This window comes from Aotus nancymaae, unplaced genomic scaffold, assembly GCF_030222135.1.
Source record: "Aotus nancymaae isolate 86718 unplaced genomic scaffold, 86718_ANA_hifiasm-v0.15.2.pri h1tg000057l, whole genome shotgun sequence".
Lineage (NCBI taxonomy): Eukaryota > Metazoa > Chordata > Mammalia > Primates > Aotidae > Aotus > Aotus nancymaae.
Window position 1 is genome coordinate 34,744,310 of NW_026988471.1, and position 24,915 is coordinate 34,769,224.

The window sequence follows — 24,915 nt, forward strand, 5'->3', positions numbered from 1 at the left end:
CTTTTTCAGTATTTCTACTAACTACATCAGTATTTTCCCTCCAAAGGACCCTGGGAGATAAAACTTGGTACTTGTTTGTAGTTCCTTGGTTCCCCAGGGAGGTACCTATTCCTGGAGAAGGTACATATCGAGCTTATTTTCCTGATTAATTTTCCACACTGCCACATTGCAAGGCAGAAACTCAGACATTTCCTGGGTCCTACAGGAAATCTCATTTTCATTGCCAGATCCTCTTTCTCATCTTCAGGTTTTCCCACTTGAAGCATTACTCAATTCCCCCACTGCTCTTCCTTGGAAATTCTGTGCTTCCATCATACTGTAATATTTGACTATCCATGAATTCAACCCATTCTTTGCCACCAGTGAACATTTTATCATGCTGCTTCTTACCTTTCATGTCTGCTACAAAAATCTAATCTAAAAGCTTTGTCTCAAATGCCATCAGGTAATAAAACTCTTCTAGAACCAATTATGATTTTCTTTTTCCTGAGCCTCTCTGACATTTGCAATTCTTTTGTAGCACTCATACCGTTTTACTCCATGTACGTGTAGGTCTGTAATAGTTGGAATCTTTCGGTTACAAGTAACATAAAACTCACTCATACTGCTAATACAACACAATATTTAACTGAGAAGTTGAGAAATAGAACAGACTTCCAACCATGGTTAAAGCAGAAGCTGAGGTCCAAATATCTATGACTCTTCAATTCTTTTCACTCATTTCTGTGTGTTGGCTTTGTTGTCAGAGATGACTTTCTTCATGGTAACGTGTTGGCTGCTGGCAGCAACCATAACTTTCTCCTTCACCTATGTCAGATACAGGATATATTATCCCATAATAACTGAAAAAAGAAATTTTAAGTCTATTGCTGACTGAACCTGTTTGCCAAGAATGTCTTTAATCGCAGAAATGTCATGCATTGATTGGCTCCAGCCTAAACCAGTCACTGTAGCACTGGAGTTTGTTTTAGATCAGGGGTTGGCACTGCCACAAACTGCACAGAACAAAGGGAGCAAATCTGGCCCACAATCTGCTTTTGTAAATAAAGTTTTATTGTAACACACCCATACCCATTTGTTTATGTTCTCACTGTGGCTACTACCAGGACAGAGGTAAATTGTGACAGAGACTATATAGCTCCATAAAGCCTAAAATTGTCACACTCTGGCTTTTCAGAGAAAAAGTTTGCTAATCTCTGGTTTAGACAAATTAGGGCACATCCTTGAAACTGGGATTAGGGTCATTTAACTGCTACATAAGAAAGGAGAGGAGGGTCCCCAAAGGAAAATCTGGGTCTTACCAGGAAAGGGGGAGAGGATCTTTGAGAGCACTGACCAAACTGTACTTATTTTTTAATGCTGTCTTTATAAATTGTGTTGAAACAATATACTTAATTTACCATTAATATAATCACAGGTAAAATATATTCTTCGATACATACAATGGGCGTATTTTTTTTTTTTTTTACTTTAAGTTCCAGGATACATGTGTAGAATGTGCAGGTTCGTTACATAGGTACAAATGTGCCATGGTGGTTTGCTGTACCATCAACCCATCATCTAGGTTTTAAGTCCCACGTGCATTAGGTATTTGTCCTAACATTCTCCCTCCCCTTGCCCTCCACCCCCCTACAGGCCCCGGCGTGTGATGTTCCTCTCCCTGTGTCCATGTGTTCTCATTTTTCAACTCCCACTTATGAGTGAGAATATATGGTGTTTGCTTTTCTGTTCCTGTGTTAGTTTGCTGAGGATAATGGCTTCCAGCTTTATCCATGTCCCTTCAAAGGACATGAACTCATCCTTTTTTATAGCTGCATAGTATTCTATGGTATATATGTGCCACATTTTCTTTATCCAATCTATCATTGAGGGACATGTGATTTGGTTCCAAGTCTTCGCTATTGTAAATAGTGCTGCAATAAACATACGTGTGCTTGTGTCTTTACAGTAGAATGATTTATAATCCTGTGGGTATATACCCAGTAATGGGATTGCTGGGTCAAATGGTATTTCTGGTTCTAGATCCTTGAGGAATTGCCACACTTTCTTCCACAATGGTTGAACTAATTTACACTCCCACCAACAGCATAAGTGCATTACTGTTTCTCCACAGCTTCGCCAGCATCGGTCATTTCTTGGCTTTTTAATAATTGCCATTCTGACTGGCACAAACTGTACTTATTTTCATGCTTTGCACAATGATTTGAATCAAATTCAACTCAATAATTTTATGGCGAATAGAGCTGAATTGTTGCGTTCTTTCCTTTGAACTTCCTTTTCCCTTTCCTTTGGAAATGTAGGTATTGAATATTCTAGAAATTCTCTTGGGTGTAAAGCAAAGTTTCTCCAGCTTGCTTTTTCCATTGTTTTCTTGAAGGAAATTAATAGATGTGACTTTGGACTTATAATCACCTCTGCTTATGTGCCCCCATCAACCATAAACCCTAAAAATACTGCAGGAACTTCAAGAAGGGAGAAGGACATGTGTTTCTTAGAGAAAAATAAGACTGAAAATTCTATAATTATGCTAAGTAAAATCTCCTTGTTTTATCTCACAAACTTTACAAATATAGGTTAAGCTTTAAAGTGCACTCTTCCTTTTTTATAATCCTGTAGTAAATTCATATTTTCATGGAATAACCAAGACAGATCTACAGATTTTAGTTTAGATTTCCAGGTTTCTGAATGATATAATTCTCATTATTTGAAGTGAAAATAAAGCTAAAAGTACACGTAATCATTTAATATTCACAGTTCTGCCAAGAGGAAATCTATACAGCTAACTGAAATCTTTTGAATATAAATGAAGCCTATATTCCTAAATTATTTTACTGAATAAAAATGCCAATTGTTTCATAAAATCAGTTCATCAACTGTCATTTCTGTTAGGTTATTACCAGGTGTACATTAGCCTACTGCTTTAGCCCTCTTCTACAATGCTAATTTAAAAAAAAAAGTAAGGGCTAGGATAAGGACCGAGTATGGAGGGCAGCCAAAATTACATATTAATTGCAATAAAAATCACAGCATTATAAAAAATACTTATGGTATGCTAAGAACCAAAATAGTCAATCTTGTATGTGACTATCAAACTGAAAAAATAAAAAGTAAAAATAACCTAATTTTTTCAAAACAAACTGCATAATTTCATGCTGAAAGCAGAAATTGAACAGATGAGAATTTGATCCCATGACTTAATGCCAAGTTTAGAAAACTGCAATTTTGAAGGATTAAAATACTAGAAGATTCAAAACTGCAATACTGTTTGACATTTGAATGGTCATTTACTATTCAGTTCCCTCCTTGATCACTCGAAAGAAACAAGTATTCTCTGGCTGCAAATTGGAGAAGACTGCTCCTGCGCCCCCACTGCACAGCACAAAGTGAAATGTCTTGCCTCCTAACACCTAATGTCTTCACTCCCTGTTTGGATTATGCGTTGTCCACAATGGATTTCAAAACAACCTTGAAATGTTATGATATGAGAAACTCATTACCTGATATTTCCCACTGATTCTCTTCTGTCCAAAATAGAATTCTATGTTCTTAATGTCTCAGCATAAACAAACCACTTTTGATACCTGTGTCTACTTACACACTGTGGAATTGGTTATAACTCAGATTCAGCTGTTTTGATTCACCATGGCTCTTTAAGGCAGCCTCTAGAGTCAAATATTCTGTTTCTTCCTTGCAAACAGTAACCCACCCTTGCCTTAAAGCTATGTGTAATTTGTCTGATTTTGCAAAAATATGCAGCCTGTAGCACTATCAATTGCAATGAAACATAGAAACTTTTACTTTGGTTTAAACATTCAATTTCCTCAAAAACCAACTTTAGTCTTTCAAAATCTTTCATCCCCCAATAGTTTTTATGGTTCCTGTCTATATATTGTCAATAGCTTCTGGCTCTTCCACTCTACTTCCCACCCTGTTACTGAGAGTAAGAGTTCCAGACAACAGAACTAAGACTGTTTCACCTATTTTATAAAACATCAAAGGTTAGGGTGAAACTTATATCACTTTTTTTCTTCCTCAGTAGCTTTCTGCTTCCTTCTATCCTACCTGATCTGGTCTTCAAGTAGTCATTCATGAACTGTGTTGAGAGTTCTATTTTATTTTATTTTATTTTTGAGACAGAGTCTCACTCTGTTGCCCCGGCTGGAGTGCAGTGGTGTGATCTCCGCTCACTGCAACCTCCGCCTCTCAGGTTCAAGTGATTCTCCAGCCTCAGCCTCTCAAGTAGCTAAGATTACAGGCATGCATCACTACACTTGGCTAATTTTTGTATTTTTAGTAGAGACGGTGTTTCGTCATGTTGGCCAGACTGGCCTCGAACTCCTAACCTCAGATGAACCGCTTGCCTCAGCCTCCCTAAAGTACTAGGATTAAAGGCATGAGCCACCACACCTGGCCAAACGTTCCTTTTATGTTCAAGTAAGACTTTTCATCAAGACTTGCTATTCCCTTCACTTTCCTCTGCTTACCTAGGGCTATATATTTATTTTATCCTCAGAATGAATAATCGGCTAGATGTGGTTCATATGGCCCTACAATTTATTTATTTATGTCTTTATTTTTGAGACAGAGTCTCACTCCGTCACCCAGGCTGGAGTGCAGTGGGGTGATCTCAGCTCACTACAACCTCTGTCTACTGGATTCAAGCAATTCTCCCGCCTCAGCCTCCTGAGGAGCTGGGACTACAGGCAGGTGCCACCACACCTGGATAATTTTTGTATTTTTAGTAGAGACAAGGTTTCACCACATTGTCCAGACTGGTCTCAAACTCCTGACCTCAAGTGATCTGTGCAACTCAGCCTCCCAAAGTGCTGGGATTACAGGCGTGAGCCACTGTACCAGGTCAGCTCTACAATTTAGATGTGGCTGTGTTGTAATGTTGTGTTCTATCATAGACATGAAAAAATTGGATATATATACACACACACACACACATGTATGTGTGTGTACATATATCCACATATATGTATATGTGCGTGTATATATATATATATATATATATATAAAATATGATATTCTTCTTAGATGCTATGGTCCACTGCTATTTAAGATTTCACCTATGTAAAGCAGGAAAAGGAGAGAATAATGGCATGGGACCCTCATATTTGAAGTTACATGGAGATACAGATGAGGGTATCAACTCAGTTTGTGTGTGTGCGTGTGCATGTTTGCATGTGTATGAGTGTGTGCATGTGCCTGCCTGCCTTTGTGTCAGTGTGGGCACATCCAAGTAAATCCAATTGACAAAGCGGAGATAGGATAAAGATAATATATTAATAAAGATGTGTCAATAAATTATGGAAAGGAGAGAACCCATACAATGTAGTCCTACAGATATGTCAAATTAGTGTTGAATGAACAAGTCTATGAGATAAGACAGCATGGAATTTGCTAACTCTAATGAGTGAGAGTCTTGTAGGGGGCAAAGCAAAGTCTGACTCCTTGAGATTTCACTAGTCTGGCTTCAGGCTGATTTTTTAGTATGGGAGCTTGACTGGGATGAAGTAAAGATCTTGGTATAATAGCTTGGGATCCGTAGAAACAGCAAAGTGGGGATTTTGAGGTGAGAGTTTCGAAGAGTGTTGGAAAGTATAACAGACCACTGGCCCTTTCTATTGAAGAGGGAATGGGCCAAGAAATCCCTGGAATGAACAATAAAGTTAATCACAATTTTCATCTTCCTCGGCAAGAGTCTCCTGGAATAGTAAAGTCCTGTTGACACAGACATAGTGATAGCAGATCCTACAATTACTATCTCTGTAAACTAGCAAATCATTTACCCTCTGTATGTCTCATTTTCCCCATCTTTAAAATGAGAATATTATTTACCTCACAGCTTGCCTGTAAAGACTAAATGAGGTATTTGTTAAGTTTTAGGCATAGTATCTGACATAAAACAGGTCTTCAACAAATACATACTTTCCTTCCCTCTTCCCTAATTTCTGGACTCTTGCTCCAAGGACTCAGCCAGCTTTTACATCTAACTCACGAGTTGCCTCTCCACTTTCCTGCCTCCAAGGACAGCTGTCAATAATGACACAACCCTCCCAAATGTGTTTTGCTGGGTGTTGTGGGAAATAAGTACATGAGACCTTTTCATTTTAAACTTTTAGTTTTAATCACTGTGGGGGAAATAGAGGTGAAGAAACTGTACAAGTTCCAAATAACTCAGGAAATGCATGTCCTAGTTATTCCCAGGTTTATTGACACATCCAAGCTAGGCCTTTCTTCATTTTGCTTGGCCAACTTACTTCTTAGAAGTGTCCTATATTGTTTTTATATTTGTATTATATTTTTATTTATTTTTTAAATTTATATTTTTAAAGTGACTGATAACAGCTTAATATGTCACCTGTTACAAAGTAATGTGCATATCAAATGAGAGGCTGTATATACAGACTGACAGTGACCAGACCATGTATGAAAATAGAACTCTGACGAGCAGCCTCTGCAGCAACCAGTTCAAGACACCAAACCACATGACTTTTGCAGTAATTGCGTGGCCCAAAATGGTCAAGACTTGCTTACCAACTGCCAGATTCCCTAATTTTTTCCTGTCCCCAACTCAGAAGAACAATTCACAGAATGCCAAATATATTTTCCAAACCAATCGTACAAGATGCCACATTTCTAACTAGCACACCTCCAGCTTTTCTGTGCCAACAGGAAGACTATAAGCACGCTTGCAGTCTTCCTTTTCATTTATTTATTTGCTATAAAGCTTTACCATTTCCTGTCCTGTCTTTTATTCTCTACCAAATGCAAGGCTTTTTTTTTTTTTTGAAGTAATTTGAACAGTTTTAATACATAAGTCATACAAAATAGAATGATTTCTGACAAAATGTTAAAGTCAGCCATTAAGCTGTCTCCTACTCTCCCCTAACCTTCCAACTTTAACTTCCGCTTTTCACAACACAGCTAAGTATTTCAGGAGAACTAGTTGCTATTTCCTGACCTCTGAACAGTGGGACATGGCTTTCCTCCTGCCATGACTTTGTACATTCCAGCCAGAAGGCCAAGGTCTCCTGTAGCTCCTTGATCCCGACGTGGAATCCAGGACACTTGCAGGACAGCTTCTTTTACTATTTCTGTTTTCCCTGACTAGTCTTCCTCTTTGAGCTTTTGAGGTTCTCTCTTTGGAATCTTTTGTCACCCTATACCCTCTTGTATGACTATTTAATCAAGGTCCATAGCTTTGAGTACTACTTCTCTATGTCCATCTGCCAAGTCTTCCTCCTGAGCCCTCTGACTGCATTTCCAATTGCAGCAATGTCTTGGCAATGCAAATGGAGCATGCCCAAATTTGAACTTCCTCCATTTCCCAAGCCAAACTAGATCCCCAAATCTTGATTCTTCTATTTTTGCTAATAATACTATGAAATCTCCCAGTTTATTCTTCATACACAGAAAAAACAATGATCTTTTAAAATCATCTTTCTGCTTAAAATGGCTTCCCATCAAAGTTAGGAATAAAACCCAAACTTCCAAATCCAATTGTGATATGATTTATTATTTTAAAAGACAGAGACAGGGTTTTCACTTTGTTGCTAGGCTGGTCTTGAACTCCTGGGCTCAAGTGATCCTCCCACCTCAGCCTCCCATGTGGCTGGGACTACTGACACATGCCACAGGTCCCAGCTCAGGAGCATGTCTTATATCTTCTAATCTGTATAAAGTATAGTAAATGCCAGGTCGATATGAAAAGGTGGAAGGTTCTAACACTATGTCACTCTAAGTATTAGCTGTTATAAACTTAAGCACTGGATATTGTACAGGACAGTGCACTGGACTTCAGGCCCCATTTTAGTTGGCCAGAAGAACACTCATGTGCCTTCTTAGGTTTGAATAGATTTTAAGAGTGTGTGTGTGAGAAACAGAGATTAAATTCTCAAAGAAACCCTATGACATCAATAGGTGAGAAAACCAAACTCAATGACATGAGCATATCCAAAACCAAACTATCTGGCTGCTATTAAGGACAAGTGCATATTGCCTGATTCTGTTATGACCTAAAGAAGTATATAGTGTGTTTCCCAAAGAACAAGTTCACATGAGAAAACCAATATCAAGCTCATGGAAATGTGAGACATATTAAGTTCCACCAACTCATGAATTTAATTAGCTCTTTCAGCGTGCCTGATAGAGCAGGGGATCTATATATTTTACTGCTCTTATGGCCCTTATCACATTGCTCTGTAATCATCAGACGTCCTTCAGGCTCTCCTTGGTGTTAGAGACCACAGTGTATTGGGGTTTTTTTTTTTTTTTTTTTGTATCCTGAATCTTAACACAATTTGCAGCACATTGCAGACAGACAAACTATAAATGTTTGCTGAATTAATGTGGAAATTTTGTGAGAAATTCAAGAGGTTTGAGACAGAGGTCTCTACTGGCACAAAGTACCTATGAAAATCAGGTCAGCTAACCTATCTAAGGCAGAAGAGTCCCCCTGACCCCCCTCGTGGGACTTGTGACAGGAGTGGCTCATTTACCTGGCTGCCATGCTCAAACCCCTTGTGGGAAGGGGAGCATGCAAATGAATGGGTGCAGGAGCCGGGATGAATGCATTTGAGTGCTGGTAAAAACAAACCCCATACTGGCCTTCAGCAGAATCGGGGGGTTACCCACAATCTCTGGAACCCCAGAGGGCATGTGTTACAGACAATGCCCTTTTAGCATTTGCCATCCACAGACAACTAAGTATTAAACCAGCTCAGTGGAAAGTCAGGGTGACAGCCTTTTATGCCCTGCCCTCTTGGTACCCAGGTTCTTGTCTGGCATCCAGGAAGAATTGGGTCACATGGAGTTGAAGGATAATGAAGGCAGAGATTTTACTGAGTGGCAGAGGTGGCTCTCAGTGGGTTGAGGCACTGGAAAGGGGATGGAGTGGGAAGATAATCTTCTTCTGGAGTTTGGCAGTACCTAGCCAAACTCCTCTTTGACCATAGTCTCCAATGTCCAGCTGCCTCTTCTCTTCTCGATATTCAGACACTTTCTTCTCTCCTCTCCTTCTTTGACATGCCACTCTGCTCCTCTGCCAGTGGAGCTTGGGGTTTTTATGGGCACAGAATAGGGGGCACGATGGGCCAAAAGACAACATTCGAGCAGGAAAATGGGGATGTTACATTCTCATTGAGGGCCATGAGTCCAGGCTTGAGGGTGGAACTCTTGTAGGGACCCCACACTTTTCTACCTAGTATTTTCCTGCCTCCAGTCCAAATCAGTCCTGTTATACAATGAGGGACTTGCCCTAAATCAGTGCTTCTCAATATTTTTTGTTTCATTATTATTCCCTAAGAAGTCACTCTGCTAGAAAATTCTATCATACTTATATTACAAATAGGTTTATGGAATGTATTAACCTGTGATTTATAAGATTTTCTTCATCCCCTGTCTGATTTCTTAAATTTCACCAATTATCACAAATTGTACTTTAGCCTTCAGGGAGGTGAGGAGCCTTATGAAATGAAGTCCATAATTTTGACCATAAAAATTATAGGGTCAGGACAGACATGCTTATTCTAATTATACATAATCAGTTTCCTCCTATTCTAAGAACATTGCCTTTGGATCAGGGAGCAGGTAGAAGTCTCATGGTACTGCTTTCTGTTTCATACTATTTATCTCCCAAGGGGCCCCCGTGCTTCTTGGCCTCACACAGAAATGATGTACAATAAAGGAGAAGCTGCCACTCATGAATCAAGTCCTGGAGTGAGCAAGCTAAAGCCTCTGACTGTGAACTTCTCAACAGGAACTCTAACATCACACATTTAATCTGAACATTCTGATTTTTTTCCTAAGTATTTAAGTCTCTTGGCTTAAAATCAAGGAACAATCATACACTTGACAGTAGATTTAATTAATAATTTGTGCCTGAATTTATTTATATTGCATTACAATTAAATAAAGACTAAAATAACAGTTTGTCTCCTCTAATACAACATGCTGTGCTGAAGTTATCTAGGCTCATTTTTACATTTTTATTCAATAATATGATTCTCTGTTATTTCTTCTCCCCCAATCTCCTTTCCTCCATCCCTCAGAATTCTCCCTCTCCTTCCCTCAGAATTCTCTGGTATGATTGATGGACAAATGAAATCTACAACAAATCCAAGCTATATCATAATAGGTCATGAGGGAACATTAGAGTGATACTGACTTCAAAAATATTGCCATGGTAACTAGGAACATTTGGTTTTGAATACAGTGAGAGAAAATGACTGTCTCAACAAACAAAAGAAAAAATATCAGTCAAGGATATAGAGTGATTTTGCCTTGTAACCTGATTAACAAAGCACTCTGTGAGGAGCCCCCTCAGTGCTAGCATTGTCCTTCATTTCCTTGGCTTTGACATGAATAAACAGTAGGACCAGGAAAACAAACTGGGGCTGGGTAGTAAGCTAATGAAAGCTCCAGTTATAAAATGTAATATTTGGGGCTGGATTGCCAGAGACTGGGCTTTGAGTGAATAGATTTCGGTACTTGTTTAATATCAAAGGGTATACTAAACCAGCAATGTTAAAACCCAGTTCTGGTCAATCTCTGTTAAATTTAGTTCACGATAGTCAGAGGTCCCTGCTGAACGTAATTTCAAAGCCTATGCTTTCCTCTCATCACACTTCCTAAATATACCAAGTCAAACTAATTCCCTAAAGGTGTGTGTGTATATATATATATATGTATGTATGTATGTGTATGTATATATATTCAGATAATCTCTTCATATCCCACCCAATCAGATGGGCTTTCCATACATTTTGTCCTTTTTTAAAATGTTCAGCTTTTCAGATTTGGCTTTACAAATCATTAGAATACGCTTGTCATTAAAAGATATATGTGCTGTTGCATATTTGATGATATTGTTTTGAAGTTAGAGCCATCCTGTTTGAAAACAGCAGTTTCCATAGAAACAAGTTTTCCAACTAGATCTTACAAGGAGAAGTATGTCATAAATAATTGGCAATGCCCTGAGGGAGCTGTTAAACACCCAAAGAAAGCCAAGAAAAGAAAAAGAAGAGAGATTCCAGAGGACAGCCACACAGCGACGTTCCATAAGGGTAAGGCAAATGCTGTCTAAATACCCTTGATATCGATTGAGGTAATACATTAAACTTTCAGATTCCAAATCAATACCTGAAATGCAGTGCTGAGTTAATTCTAGTGCAGAGTTAGAAGAAAAGTGGTAATAAATAAAAGACCAAATCACATTCAGTATTAATAACTCTTCTATCCAGGAGTGAATTAATGGCACTCATTTGCCTATTACATAAATTAATAAGGCAAAAAAAAAAAAAGAGCATATATTATTGTTCAATGAGGCTCACTTAAATGCAAAGATTTCTCTTCAGGAAGAACTACTCAGCCATAAAGAACTTGGCAGCTGGGATGTAGGAATCAGCCTGGTGGTATGACAGAGATGGGGACAGTGACCACTTAGGCCCTTTGCTCTGGGCTCTTCCTTTTTTGCATAGAATGTTGATTTTTAATCTGATCTTTTCCTTTCATGTTCTCTCCAAGTCTGCTCCTCCCACTTTAATCTCTAGCTATCGCTCTGTCTTTGCTGATTTCCCATAGGGAAAGTTGTCACTTGGAATTTTAAAACTAGCTAGAGGGGAACCAAAAGAAAGACCTATGGCCTGTATCTGGGATTCCTGTGAAGTAAAAAAAAAAAAACGTATGTTGGGTCCAGCATGGTGGCTCATGCCTGTAATCCCAGCACTTTGGAAGGCCAAGGTTTGTGGACCACCTGAGGTCAGGAGTTCAAGACCAGCCTGACCAACTTGGTGAAACCCCATCTCTATTAAAAATACAAACAATTAGCCAGGTGTGGCAGCGAGTGCCTGTAATTCCAGCTACTTGGGAGGCTGAGGCAGGAGAATCAATTGAACCTGGGAGGTGGAGGTTGCAGTGAGCCAAGATCTGCAGTGAGCCGAGATAACGCCATTGCATTCTAGCCTGTGCAACAAGAATGAAACTGTCTAAAAAAAAAAATAAAAATAAAAATAAAATAAAGCTATTCTTTCAGCTTCTTATTTAGGAGATCGCTCTATAAGGACTCTACATGAACTCTGCCCTCCCTTTAGTTGAAAACTGAAGAAAGAATTAGACCCTGACTGTATCATGAGTTCCTTCTCTTTCAGGCTCTGTCAATTCCATAGACCTCTGCAGGGGCAGCTGCTCATCCAATAAAATACTATAGCCCCTCACACAGCCTGTTTTCTAAGTTCTCCTTACCATAGCTGTGGCAGGCCAGCTTTTTTTTTCAGGTATAACTCCACTATATACTAGGAGAATTCAACAAGAAAACAATTCAAGAAAATGGGGACCTCATATCTACAGAAAAGTTTTCAAAGTCCATGATCATACAAGGAAAACTCCCTAATCCCAAAGTTGTCAGAAGGTGCTTGTCCTAGCTTTGTTTCTCTGCTATCTTCGTGTGGTTTACATGGAGTTAAGATACAGAATTCTAGGTTTTAATCAGAGGAGTATATGTGCTGTACTGCATAGAATGAATCATTATGCTCAAAGATTTTGGCAACAATTAGGATAACTTTTTTGCAGTTTAGAGCCAGAGAAAGGGCAGACAAAAGATCCCTTTGAAAATGAATTGCCTGAATTAAAAAGAGGAGAAAGAAAGAGGAGGAAAAACATGACAAAAGGTTTTCTAAGTGTTTTGTAGGAAAACAACTTTCTTAAGTTTTCCATGATTAAAGCCCAGAATGTATGGTGGATAAGGAATCTCTTTAAAAAGTCCAGAAGCTGGGCAATTGCACACCACGTGACTGAGAATTGCCTTAATTTACTCAAATAAGTACTGGGATAAAGTGTAATCTGGTCTCAGAAAGAAGAGGAGAAACCAGAGCAAATCGTGATGCAGATATTGCTTTTAGCCACCAAGGATTAAGAATGTCATTATTTTTCAGAGACAAAAGATATGAAAATATGTATTATTAAAATTAACTTTAAATAGTAATAGTGTTTAACTAGATATAGTTTTCATACTATTTTATCTCAGTTTCCTTTGATGGCCTCCTCTGCTTACAGACCTCTAGAGGAGAAACTATGGCTTACTTTCTGTGATGGACAATTTTGTATATCAACTTACATGGGCCGCAGATGCCCAGTTACTTGGTTAAACAGTATTTCTGGATGTGTCTGTGAGGGTGTTTCCAGATGATATTTGCATAAACTGTGTAAAGTAGATTGCCCTCCCCAGTGTGTGTGGGCCTCATCCGATCCATGGGGTATTGCATAAACCAAAAAGGTAGAGGAAGGAAGAATTTGCAGTCTCTGCTTAACTGCTTGAGCTAGAACATCAGTCTTCTCATGACCTCATACTGGGACTTACACCAGCTTTCCTGGTCCAGCTTTCAGAAAACATAACATGGGACTTAGCCTCCATATTTGTGTGAGCCAATTCCTAAATATTATATACACACACATATAATAGACACATATATGCATAGATACATAGTGTATGTGTATATATGTATATTTTTAAAACCATAATATGTGTGTGTGTGTGTGCACGCGTGCACGCACATTTCTCTGGACAACCCAGGCCCTTTTCCATGTTTATATCCACTTTCTAGAAAATGATATCATCTAGTTCAATGGTTAGTTGTTGTTGCTGTTGTTTTTGAGACAAAGTCTCACTCTGTCTCCCAGGCTAGAGTGCAGTGGCATGATCATGGCTCAATGCAGCCTCGACCTCCTGGCCCAAGCGATCCAGCCACCCCAGGCTCCTGAGTAGCTGAGACTATGAGTGCGAGCCACCATACTTGTCTTTTTCTTAATTATTTTTTGTAGAGACAAGGTCTCCCTGTGTTGCCGAGCTGGTCTTGAGAACTAGGCTTAAGGGATCCTCCCACCTCGGCCTCCCAAAATGCTGAGATTATGGGCACGAGCCATTGCACGCGGCCCAGTTCAATGGTTTTAAATGATCTCTATACACTGAAAATTTGAAAATTTGTCTATTCCATATGTCCCCTAGACTGTAGATTTGACTATAACTACAGTCTATACAATATAACTGCCTATATAATATATTCATTTGTATAACTCATAGGCATCTCAAACTTATTATGTCAAAATAAACTTGATTTCTCCTACAAATCCACTCTTCTCATCTTTTACATGTCAATAAAAGGCAACAACATTATTCGCCTAGCTAGGTTGGGAACTAGGTATTATATCTGACCCACTTCTCTCCCAAAATTTACATTCAGTCTGTCAAGAAATCCTGCTGGTTCTTGCCTTCAAGTTATATCCAGTATTCAATTGCTTTCTATAGCTTTCACCTTTACCTAGTGAACTCTAATAAATCACACAGCTCCTCGAATCCATACCACTTTGTAATATGATTTTGTGTCTTCTTCCTTCAGTAGGTGGAATCTATTACCCTAACTGTTGATCTAAGGGCAGGATTTATGATAAATACAAGCTCTTACACAAGGAACAGTAGATAAAATAGAAATCTTAGAGGTACTCCTGGAACTGGGCTAATCAGAAGTCACCATGGTGAATTAGCATCCAAGGTGGATTGCTTTAGCCTCCACACTACTCCTTGAAAGTTGTAAGTTGCTTTGACCAAGACCAAGTTCAATGCTTCTCTCATGGAAAAGTACTCACATTATTCTTTTTGTTGTGAGCTAAACTAGCTGGTTTATTTATGAAACCACATTTTAACTTGAAAACGTATCTGACAAACTATAATTATTCAGTTATTTGGAAGAATATTTTCCTTAAAAATTAACAAAGTACCTGTCACTTCAAGTATAAAAACTGACAGGATTTGATTCTGGTCATAAAACTTTGAGTTTACGAGGCAAAATTAGAATTTTGGAAAACTTGTATTTACTACTATGAGATATGTAGCATTCCAATACTTAAGGACTATACTAATGAGAATGGTGGTAATATTAACAAATTGAATTTCTGCATATTATATAATAATGTGCATCAATGTTTTCATAATCTGTATAACTCAGAGAACCTAATATTTTCCAAATGACCAATGCATGTTGTCCCAAAATAACATTCAAGTATAAGATAGACCAATGGATTTTAGCATAACAGTATTAAAAGCACATTGATATGGTTTCAGATGTATCATTGCAACTAACCTTTAAGAATCTAACACTTGTAGAATTTTAACATAGTATCAAAGAATATCTATAATTATTTTTAAAAGCTAATAAAATACTTCTTACCAAACGTTTTTGTGAGGCTGACTTTTCTTAGAATACTTCAACCCATATAACCTATAACAATTGATTGAATTCAGTGGCAAAGATGAAAATCCAACTATCTTCTAAGAAGAAAATAAATTTGCAATAATTGCAAGAGATTTGCATTGAAAGGATTTGCAGCAATTTAAAACAATGCCACTCACTAAATATTTTATTGTTTTAGAAAACATAGGATTTTTTCATATAATGTTATTTATGCCAACATGCAAAGAGTTTATTGTAATTCTAACTGAATTAATAAATGGATGCTTTTAACTTTTGTCAGTTCAATTTCCAATACATGTAATACATATTGATTAATATAGCTCACACAGAATAGAGTTCTCTGGTAATAATTTTTAAGAAGCTAAAGAGTCTGAAAACTCAAAAATTTTGAAAATTGATCATTTAAAAAATTCTGGTCTAGACAACTAAGGGATAAAAGACTGAGAGCAACCAACTTCCACACATGTATATCTGACTGTGTGAGACCAATGAGCCCCCTGCTATCTTGACAACTGTCTGAAAATACACAAGTGAGCCATGAACATTTCCACCTCAGGTTATCTCAACTTGTACTCTGCCTGGCATGTGCTTTCTTCCAAAACAGAGCTGGCTTGCTCCCTCACTTGATTCTGGTGTCTGCTCAGATGTCACTTTATCAAGGATACCTTCTCTGATCACCTTACATGAAACAGCAGATAGAACCTATCATTTTCTATCATGTTATTCTGATTTCATTTTTCTCTTTTAAATTTTAATTTTACTTATGAAAACCTCAAAAGTACAAACAACAGTATAACAAACTCCTGATACATTCATTACCTGAATTTTTAATTAATAACATTTTAACTGAATCTATTTTGTTCTTGATGAATTATTCTTTAAAGAAATCTAGACATCATGACAGTTTACTCTTCTTATTCAGTATATGTCCCCAAAACATAAGGATATTTTCTTATATAACTACAAGATTGTCATCATAGTTAACAAAATTAATAATTTTTAATATAATATTTCTCCAGCTGACAGAAAATGTTAGTTGTTTTGATTATAGATTTTTAAGTATAATATTTATAAACTGTTAAAGATTTTAACACTTCCGAGAAAAAAATGACAGTTCTAATAGTTCTGTATCCTCCACAATATTAGATAATACCAGTCTTTTTTATTGAATCTGTGCTAACGGATGTGTGGTAGTATCTTTTCGTGTTTTTATTTGAATGTTGAATGATGGCATTGAACGCTTTTCATGTTTTTAGTTGTCCTTCATGTCTTTGTGATGCAAAATGCTTATTGGTCTTTTGTCAATTTTTTCTTGCTGCTTTTTGTCATTTCTCAAATAAACATTTTATGAATGTTTTATCATAGTTCCCATTCTATTTTCTTAAAGCTGTCTCTATTATGAACAAAAGTTTTAAATTTTAATAGTATCTAGTTTATTATTTATTTTTGTGAAGTTTGCTTTCTGTGTCCTGAGAAATCTTTGCCTAATCCATTCACAAATACATTCTCCTATGTTTTCTTCTAGAAGCTTTATAGTTTTGCTTTTATGTTTATTGTTCATCTCAAATTACTTTTGGTGTATGGTGTGAGGTAAAGGTTGAATCTCATCTTTCTGCATATGTGTATCCAACTGTTCTATGTGTTGAAAAGACTTTCTTTTCTCTGCTAAATTGTACTAAGAAAAGGATAGCTTCATTACTGTGGTATTTGTGCCAAAAATAATTACCTGAATCTGTGTTTGGTCATCAGGAAACATTAAATGGACCAAGGATGAAGTTTATAGAATCTAAGGCTTGTACTCTTTAAAACTATTAAGGATATGAAATCCAGGACAATCCTGAGACATGCTGCAAGACAGAAGAGATTGAATAGAAATCATGACCAAATATGGTATTTGTTCTTGGTTAAGATTCTGGAACATTAAAAAAAGAATCTTTCTAGATCACTTGATGTAATTTGAATGTTGTCTGTGGATTTGAGGGTAGTGTTGTATCAACTACACTAATATCTAGCTTATTATTTATTTTTACGATGTTTGCTTTCTGTGTTCTATCTTGGAAATTTTCTGATTAGGAAATAGGTATGTGGCCATGTACTTTGTTCTGGGGTATTTATGGACAATGAGTCATTAAGAGTACAATTTGCTCTCAAACATAGTCTTAAAAAAAATGAAAACGGAGAAATTAATGAGGCAGCTGCAATGAAATAGTAATCACTGAGAAATCTGGTTGGAGGGGCAGGAAGGGTACAGTTCTTTGTTCTAAGCTTGCAACTTTTCTGTTTGTTCAGTGGTTGTGGCTGTGAAAGGAGACATTTTGAAAAAAAAGCAATGTGATGTAGTCATTAAAAAGTGATGAAATGTAAGTTAACTTCAGAGTTTTGAACTTAGAAAATTAGCAAAAATTATAATTATTGACTGAAAAAATAATTGAGAGTGGAAATTTGTTTTATGGTAGAATGATGAAGTTACCCTTGGGTATATTTCATCTAACATGACAATTAACTTAAAACTGTTTATTTGGGAGTATCATGGTAATACAGTTCAAAGAGGATGGAATGTGTCCTTTTACTTCTAATTTCAAGCTGACATGTTTACTGTATATAGTATATGATTTTATATTAAACACTATTTTTGATATTCATATGTGTTGATGCATGTAGCTGTGGCTTCGTTTTCTATGATATATCAACATATGAATATACTAAAATATAGTATACCCATCTTACTGCTAATGAGCATTTGTGCTGCTTCCACATTTTTGCTATTACAACATTTTGCACAGGATGGTGCTATACACATTTTCAGGTGTATACATGCCCATGTTTCTGTGAGATCTATATATTTACAAGTGAAATTTTTGAAGTCCTTAGTATGGAAATTTTAAAATTTAAAAGATAATTTCAAACAGTTTTTCAAAGAGCTTGTTTCAAAATACAACCCATGAGGGTTTCCATTGCTCAATATACTTATCAATATTTAGTTCTATCAAACTTATAAATTTTAGCCATTCTGGTGAATGAAAATCTTATTATGTTTAATCTGCCTTTTCCTGACTACTAACGGGGCCAAGCATATTTTCATATGTTTCGTGAGTCATGCATATTTCCCCTAGCAAAAGTATCTATATATACTTACTGCCCACTTTTCTACAATGTTGTCTTTTTAAATTTATAGCCATTCTTCACATAGTATGGGTATTAATAATATCTTCATTATGATGTGTGTCAAGTAGCTTCTCCCAGTTTTTGGTTTATCTCTTTCTCTCAATGATCACTTTGAAGACTAGAAGTTTTTCATTTGAATATAACCAAACTTCTCAGTCTTTTCCCTATGAACCCTTTGTGTCTTATATAAAATTTATTCTATATCCCAAGGATCTACGTTTATTCTCCCTTATTCTTTTCTGAAGTTTTAAAATTTTACCTCTCTTACTTGTTATTGTTCCAATTGAATTTGATGTTTGTGTATGTTATGAAGTAGAGATTCATATTCATTTTTCCATATTAACAGTTTTCCCAGCATCATTTATCGAGGAGTCCTTTTTTTACTCTCTGTTTGGCCACACCAACTCCTTTAATTATCATATTTCCATATTTGAGCATGAATCCATTTTTAAAATTATTATACTTTAATTTCTAGGGTACAGGTGCAGATCTTGTGGGTTTGTTACATAGGTATACACATGCCATGGTGGTTTGCTGCATCCAGCCCCCCATCATCTACATTAGGTGTTTCTCCTAATGTTATCCCTCCCCAATCCTCCCACCTCCTGCTATCCCTCCCCTGGTCCCCCACCCCCCAATAGGCCCCAATGTGTGATGTTCCCCTCCCTGTGTCCATGTGTTCTCATTGTTCAACACCTGCCTATGAGTAAGAACATGCAGTGTTTGTTTTTCTGTTCTTGTGTCAGTTTACTGAGAATGATAGTTTCCAGATTCATCCATGTCCCTGCAAAGGACACAAACTTATCCTTTTTTATGACTGCATAGTATTCCGTGATGTATATGTGCCACATTTTCTTTATCCAGTCTATCATTGATGGGCATTTGGGTTGGTTCCACGTATTTGCTATTGTAAACAGTGCCACGATGAACAGACATGTGCATGTGTCTTTATAATAGAACAATTTATAATCCTTTGGGTATATATCCAGTAATGGGATTGCTGGGTCAAATGGTTATTTCTAGTTCTAGATCCTTGAGGAATTGCCACATTGTCTTCCACAATAGTTGAACTAATTTACACTCCCACAAACAGTATAAAAGTTTTCCTATTTTTCCACATCCTCTCCAGCATCTGTTGTCTCCAGATTTTTTAATAATTGCCATTATAATTGGCATGAGATGGTATCTCAATGTGGTTTTGATTTGCATTTCTCTAATGACCAGTGATGATGAGCACTTTTTCATATGTTTATTGGCCATACATATGTCTTCTTTTGAAAAGTGTCTGTTCATATCCTTTGCCCACTTTTGGATGGGGTTTTTTTTTTCTTGTAAATCTGTTTTAGTTCTTTGTAGATTCTGGATATTAGCCCTTTGTCAGATGGGTAGCTTGCAAAAATTTTTTCCCATTCTGTTGATTGGTGGTTCACTCTAATGATTGTTTCTTTCGCTGTGCAGAAACTCTTAAGTTTAATTAGATCCCATTTGTCTATTTTGGCTTTTGTTGCCATTGCTTTTTGTGTTTTAGTCATAAAGTCCTTGCCTATGCCTGTGTCCTGAATGATTATGCCTAAGTTTTCTTCTAGGGTTTTTATGGTGTTAGGTCTTATGTTTAAATCTTTAATCCATCTGGAGTTAATTTTTGTATAAGGTAAAAGGAAGGGGTCCAGTTTCAGCTGTAGCATGAATTCATTTTTAAGCCCACAATTCCATTCCATTGTTCCATGTGAGCTAGCAGATTTCCTTTTTAAGTTGCTGCTATAAGTATAGTCCTACTCCCTATATTTTCTGGTCTCTGTGGCTTTTTAGACTTTCTGGCTTTAAATCCCAGTTTCATATTCATGAAAAGAAAATCCAGTGGGCCCAAATTAATCAGATGTCTACTCCAAGTCCCATCAGATGTAACAAGGGATCAGAGTCTCCACACAGCACATATATGGCCACTAGGGGCCCACCTCTACCTCCAGAGAAGATGAAGCTATTGTGAGAAAAAAGAGACTGCTCAGAGCGTTTTGTTCTCAAGAATGGTAGAAGCATCATACTGTAGCCATTCACAATAGCAAAAAAGTTTGATGAAATTCTTTTCAGAAGCTTCTCAGCAAAGAGTCCCCAAAATAATTCTGACAATAAAATATACTTATTAACAAGACAAGGATTTATTCAAATGAGAATTGATAACACTCCAGAGGGTGTTATGGAAGGAGCAGGTGTATGTTGATGGCAGGAACTTAAGTCCATACAACTTTTCTAGAGAGCAAGTAGGTAGTATCTATTAAACATTTTAAAAAGGTGTATACCTTGTGATTGAATAAATCTAAGACATTATCTTATGAGAATAATCATAAGTTTATTTAAAGGTATCTTAGGGCAGTTTTCCCAGACGCAGGGATTTTTTGCCAGTGATTTATTAAGGAAGTGCTCCCAAGAGAAAGTGGTAAACAAGTGGAGGAAGTAGAAGCAGAGAAAAAAGAGGAAACCAAGCAAGGGTGAGATTTCAGGGAAAGTTCCAGGCAAGCATCAGCTGATTCTTCAGGGAAACTCTGGAGTTGAAGTCATGCCTTGGTGTTGTCCCATCAGAGACAAAGTTCCTATGCAGTCATAGCTGGACACCTGCCAGTCATTGTTTAAGCACTGAATTTCCAAGGCGCTTAACGACGTTGTTACAACAGGTGTTTTGTTCACAGAGTCAATTGTAATGGCAAAAAGAAACCAAAACAAAACTGAAATGATGTAATTAGCACTAAAAATAATAAAAATGTATTCATTAAACATCTAATACTTAATATTTAATAAAATGGCAAAATGATCATGACCATGCATTTTAAATAGCAAAATATAAAATTACACATGTATTAAGAGCTAAATCATATTGCAAGGAGAGAGGGATCCCACGTTAACATGTATGAATATAAATAGGTAAATCGCATCAGGCTTGGTGCCAAGTCCCTTGTGGACTATGGTCAGTTAGAAACTATTTGGAAAGTGCTTTCCTTACCTCATCCTTAATTAGTCTAGCCAACATCTATTTATTTATTCCCTGTTTATAGGACAAGATGTGTACCATAGCCTTGACCTAAGACATCTTGATGATCGTAAGTGCTGTGGCTCTGTGTGTGTGTGTGTGTGTGTGTGTGTGAGTGTGCATGCTTAATTTCCACAGGATAACACAATGAATTGTCCCATTTGGTACATTAGAAATTGTAACTTGGAGCTGTTTCAGAGAAGACAAGGGGGTGGATTGGACAAACTTTAGAAAGTCCTCAGTGAGCTAGAGGCCTCATTCTCGCATTGCTATAAAGAAATACTGGAGACTGGGTAATTTATAAAGAAAAAATGCTTAATTGGCTCATTATTTCACAGGCTATACAGAAAGCATGATGTTGGCCTCTGCTCAGTTTCTGGGGAGGCCTCAGCAAATTTACTATCATGGCAGAAGGTGAAGGAGGAGCAGACCCCCACCTGGCCGGAGCAGGAGCAGGAGAAAGAGTGAGCATTTTAAAATAACAATATCCCAGGAGAATGCTCTCACTATCATGAGAAGAGCACCAAGGGTATGGGGCTAAACCATTCATAAGAAACCTCTCCCATGATTCAGTCACCTCCGAACAGGCCCCATCTCTAACACTGGGGAATACAATTTGACATGAGATTTGATGGGGACACACATTCAAATCATATCAGAAGAGCTGAGCAGCTTGGGGCCACTGATGGTCACAGGACGAGCTTCTGATCTGCCATCTCCCAGTAGACAGTGTTTCACAGTTGCTGATGTGGATCTTCACAGGAGAAGCCCCGAGGAGTCTGCTAGGGTAGCATCCTGCATGAGCCAGTCGTTATCCCCATGGGCAGGACACCTCTTTCAGTAGGTACTTGTTTGCTCTTTCCAGTCCAAATTATTCCAAGTCTAGTAAAAGCATTACTTAGAGCTGAATCTTTCAGATGATCTAATTTTAAAATTATTTCGAAAGCACACTTTAACAGACAACGTCCTTTCACATTTGGATGCCTCAGAATTGGCCAAATGAAGTTTTGTGTAACCTCACAATATGTGGCTGAAATTTAGATGAAGCATGAAAAATTTCAGCAAACAAGATTTTAAAATATATATATAAGAAAGAGAAAATAGGAATTCAAATGGAAATGACTTTTTCAACCTTCGCTATAGGATTGGCACTTTCACATTACTGTACAACCCATTTAACATCCTTGGGCAATAAGGACTTTGTCACCCATGGTTTTTACCTGTTTCAAGCAGCATTTTTCTGACCTCTTTTAAAAAGTGAATTATACCAGATTATGTAATAATATACATATATATACAAGACCCCATCACATTCCTTACATTAGAGTGTATTTTACTATAGTAACAGTCCGCACAGTAAAGCAGAATCTGAAAATCCATGTAGAACTGTAAATTAAATGTTAAATAGCTCGCTTCATTTTATTGCCCCTAACAAAAATGAATCATTTATTTTAAAGTTATTTAAAGGTTATTATTCTAGAGATATGTAGCAAGAGCATTATCCTAACCATGGGTAAGAAATTTGCTTTAAAAGATACTTTATTTGTTTTAAAAAATTATCTATTTTAATTTGTTTCAAATTTTTACATATTATTCCCCACTTGTGAAATAGACTCTATTCTTCTTTCATGTTTTCAGATACTATTTATTTTCCAAGACCCAACTCCAATCCCACCTCTGGTGATATTTCTTCAAATATGTTAGCTTGGATTTCTCCTCATCTCTTCACTTATAGGCAGTGCTACACAGTTTACTTCCTGAATGGTCTTGGTTTAATATATACCTTACATCTTGTTTTGCACCCAACTAGATGGTAAAATTAGAGAGGGTAAATATTCTAGATTCTGTTCTTGTCTATATAGCAACCATTACAGTTAAGGAATTATAGTAGGTTTGACTATGTGCGTGTGTGCGTGAGTGTGTGTGTGTGTGTATGCATAGACACATATATATGCTTTGGCTATAGCAATATCTTACCTTGTCTCTATTCTATAGAAAATGATTTATTGTCTAGTTGAATAAACAGCCAATGAAATTAATGGTTGCAATATGCTTGATAGGTCATTTTAGCATGAAGAACAGCCATTATCAAATGTGGAACCACTGAAAGATTTTACCCATAGAGTGATATGATTAAGTTGCATTTTTTAAAAGTCACTGTTGGCATGATGGCTGGAGATGGGGAAGCTACAGTGATAACCCAGGCACTTGTCTAATGGCAGTGGATTGTAGAGAGACAAAGAAATTAGATAAATACTTAGGGGATATAATTAATAGGCACAACTGTGGAACATAAAGGGAGGTTTAAATGGCAGTTTGCAGGTTTGAACAGTGGAGTGGACAGACATAGTATTTAAGAGAAAAAAAGAACACATATGGGAAGATGATGACTTCATGTTTCATCATGTTGAATCTGTGGTATTGAATAACCAAGTAGAGACGTTCAGGAAAATATGCTAAGATGAATGTCATGAGAAAAATGTCTGATGAAGTTGAAGATTTGGAAATCACTTGCATATAGATATTAATTAGAATTTGAAATCATGGAAGTAGATGGGCTTTACCCAAAAAAGAGGACATAGTAAAAAGAGAAAGGACCTAAAACCCCAAGAAGTACCAACATTTAAAAGTTAAATAGAGCAAGAGCTCTCAAAGTAGACTGAAATGAGAGACCAGCAAAACAAGGAAAATCAGGGGAGTGAGATCTTTTGGAAGACATGAGAAGCGAGCACTTAAAGGAGCAGTTAGTGGTGTATAATGTTAAATGTTCCCAAATGACCAAACGAGAAGAGGACTGAAATCTGGACATTTAATTTCTAAATAAAGGTCATTGGTGACTCAAATGATTGTGGTGATGTAGCAAAGGCAGGGCCAAATGGCAGTAGGAGGAGTGAATGGAAGGTAAGAGAGTAAATACGTCAAGTAGAGAGAACTCTTTCAATTGCCTATTCTATTTACACTGTAGAGTATACTACAGAGTTCATTGGTTTTCTAAGGTAGTATAAGGTCCAATCAAGATTAAAGTTTATGCAGATTAAATGTTATTTTTAACAATGATCCATTCATCTATTAAGAAGTCTTTAAAACAGATTACAAGGACTTCTTTGATTTGTCCCTTACGTGGCTGAATTTCTTGATCTGTGAGGCCACTCCCCAGCATTTCATCATGTTACATCCAGTTGCCCAAATAAATACCAGAGTGTTTCATGCTTCCCATTTTTATACACAATGCTTTTCTCTGCATGCATTGAATTTCATGTCATGCTTTCTCCACCTGACAAACTCCTCAGCATCCTTTTATGACTCACTCAGATCCCCTTCCCTTCAAAGTGTCCCATGATATTTTTCTCCTCCTATGTAAGACAGATGCCTCTACTACTAACATCATGCTTTGTAACTGTCTCTTTTATGGCAATTATATCATCCAAATTCACACATTTTGAGTATTTCCTTAAAGGACTTTACCACATCTTTTTC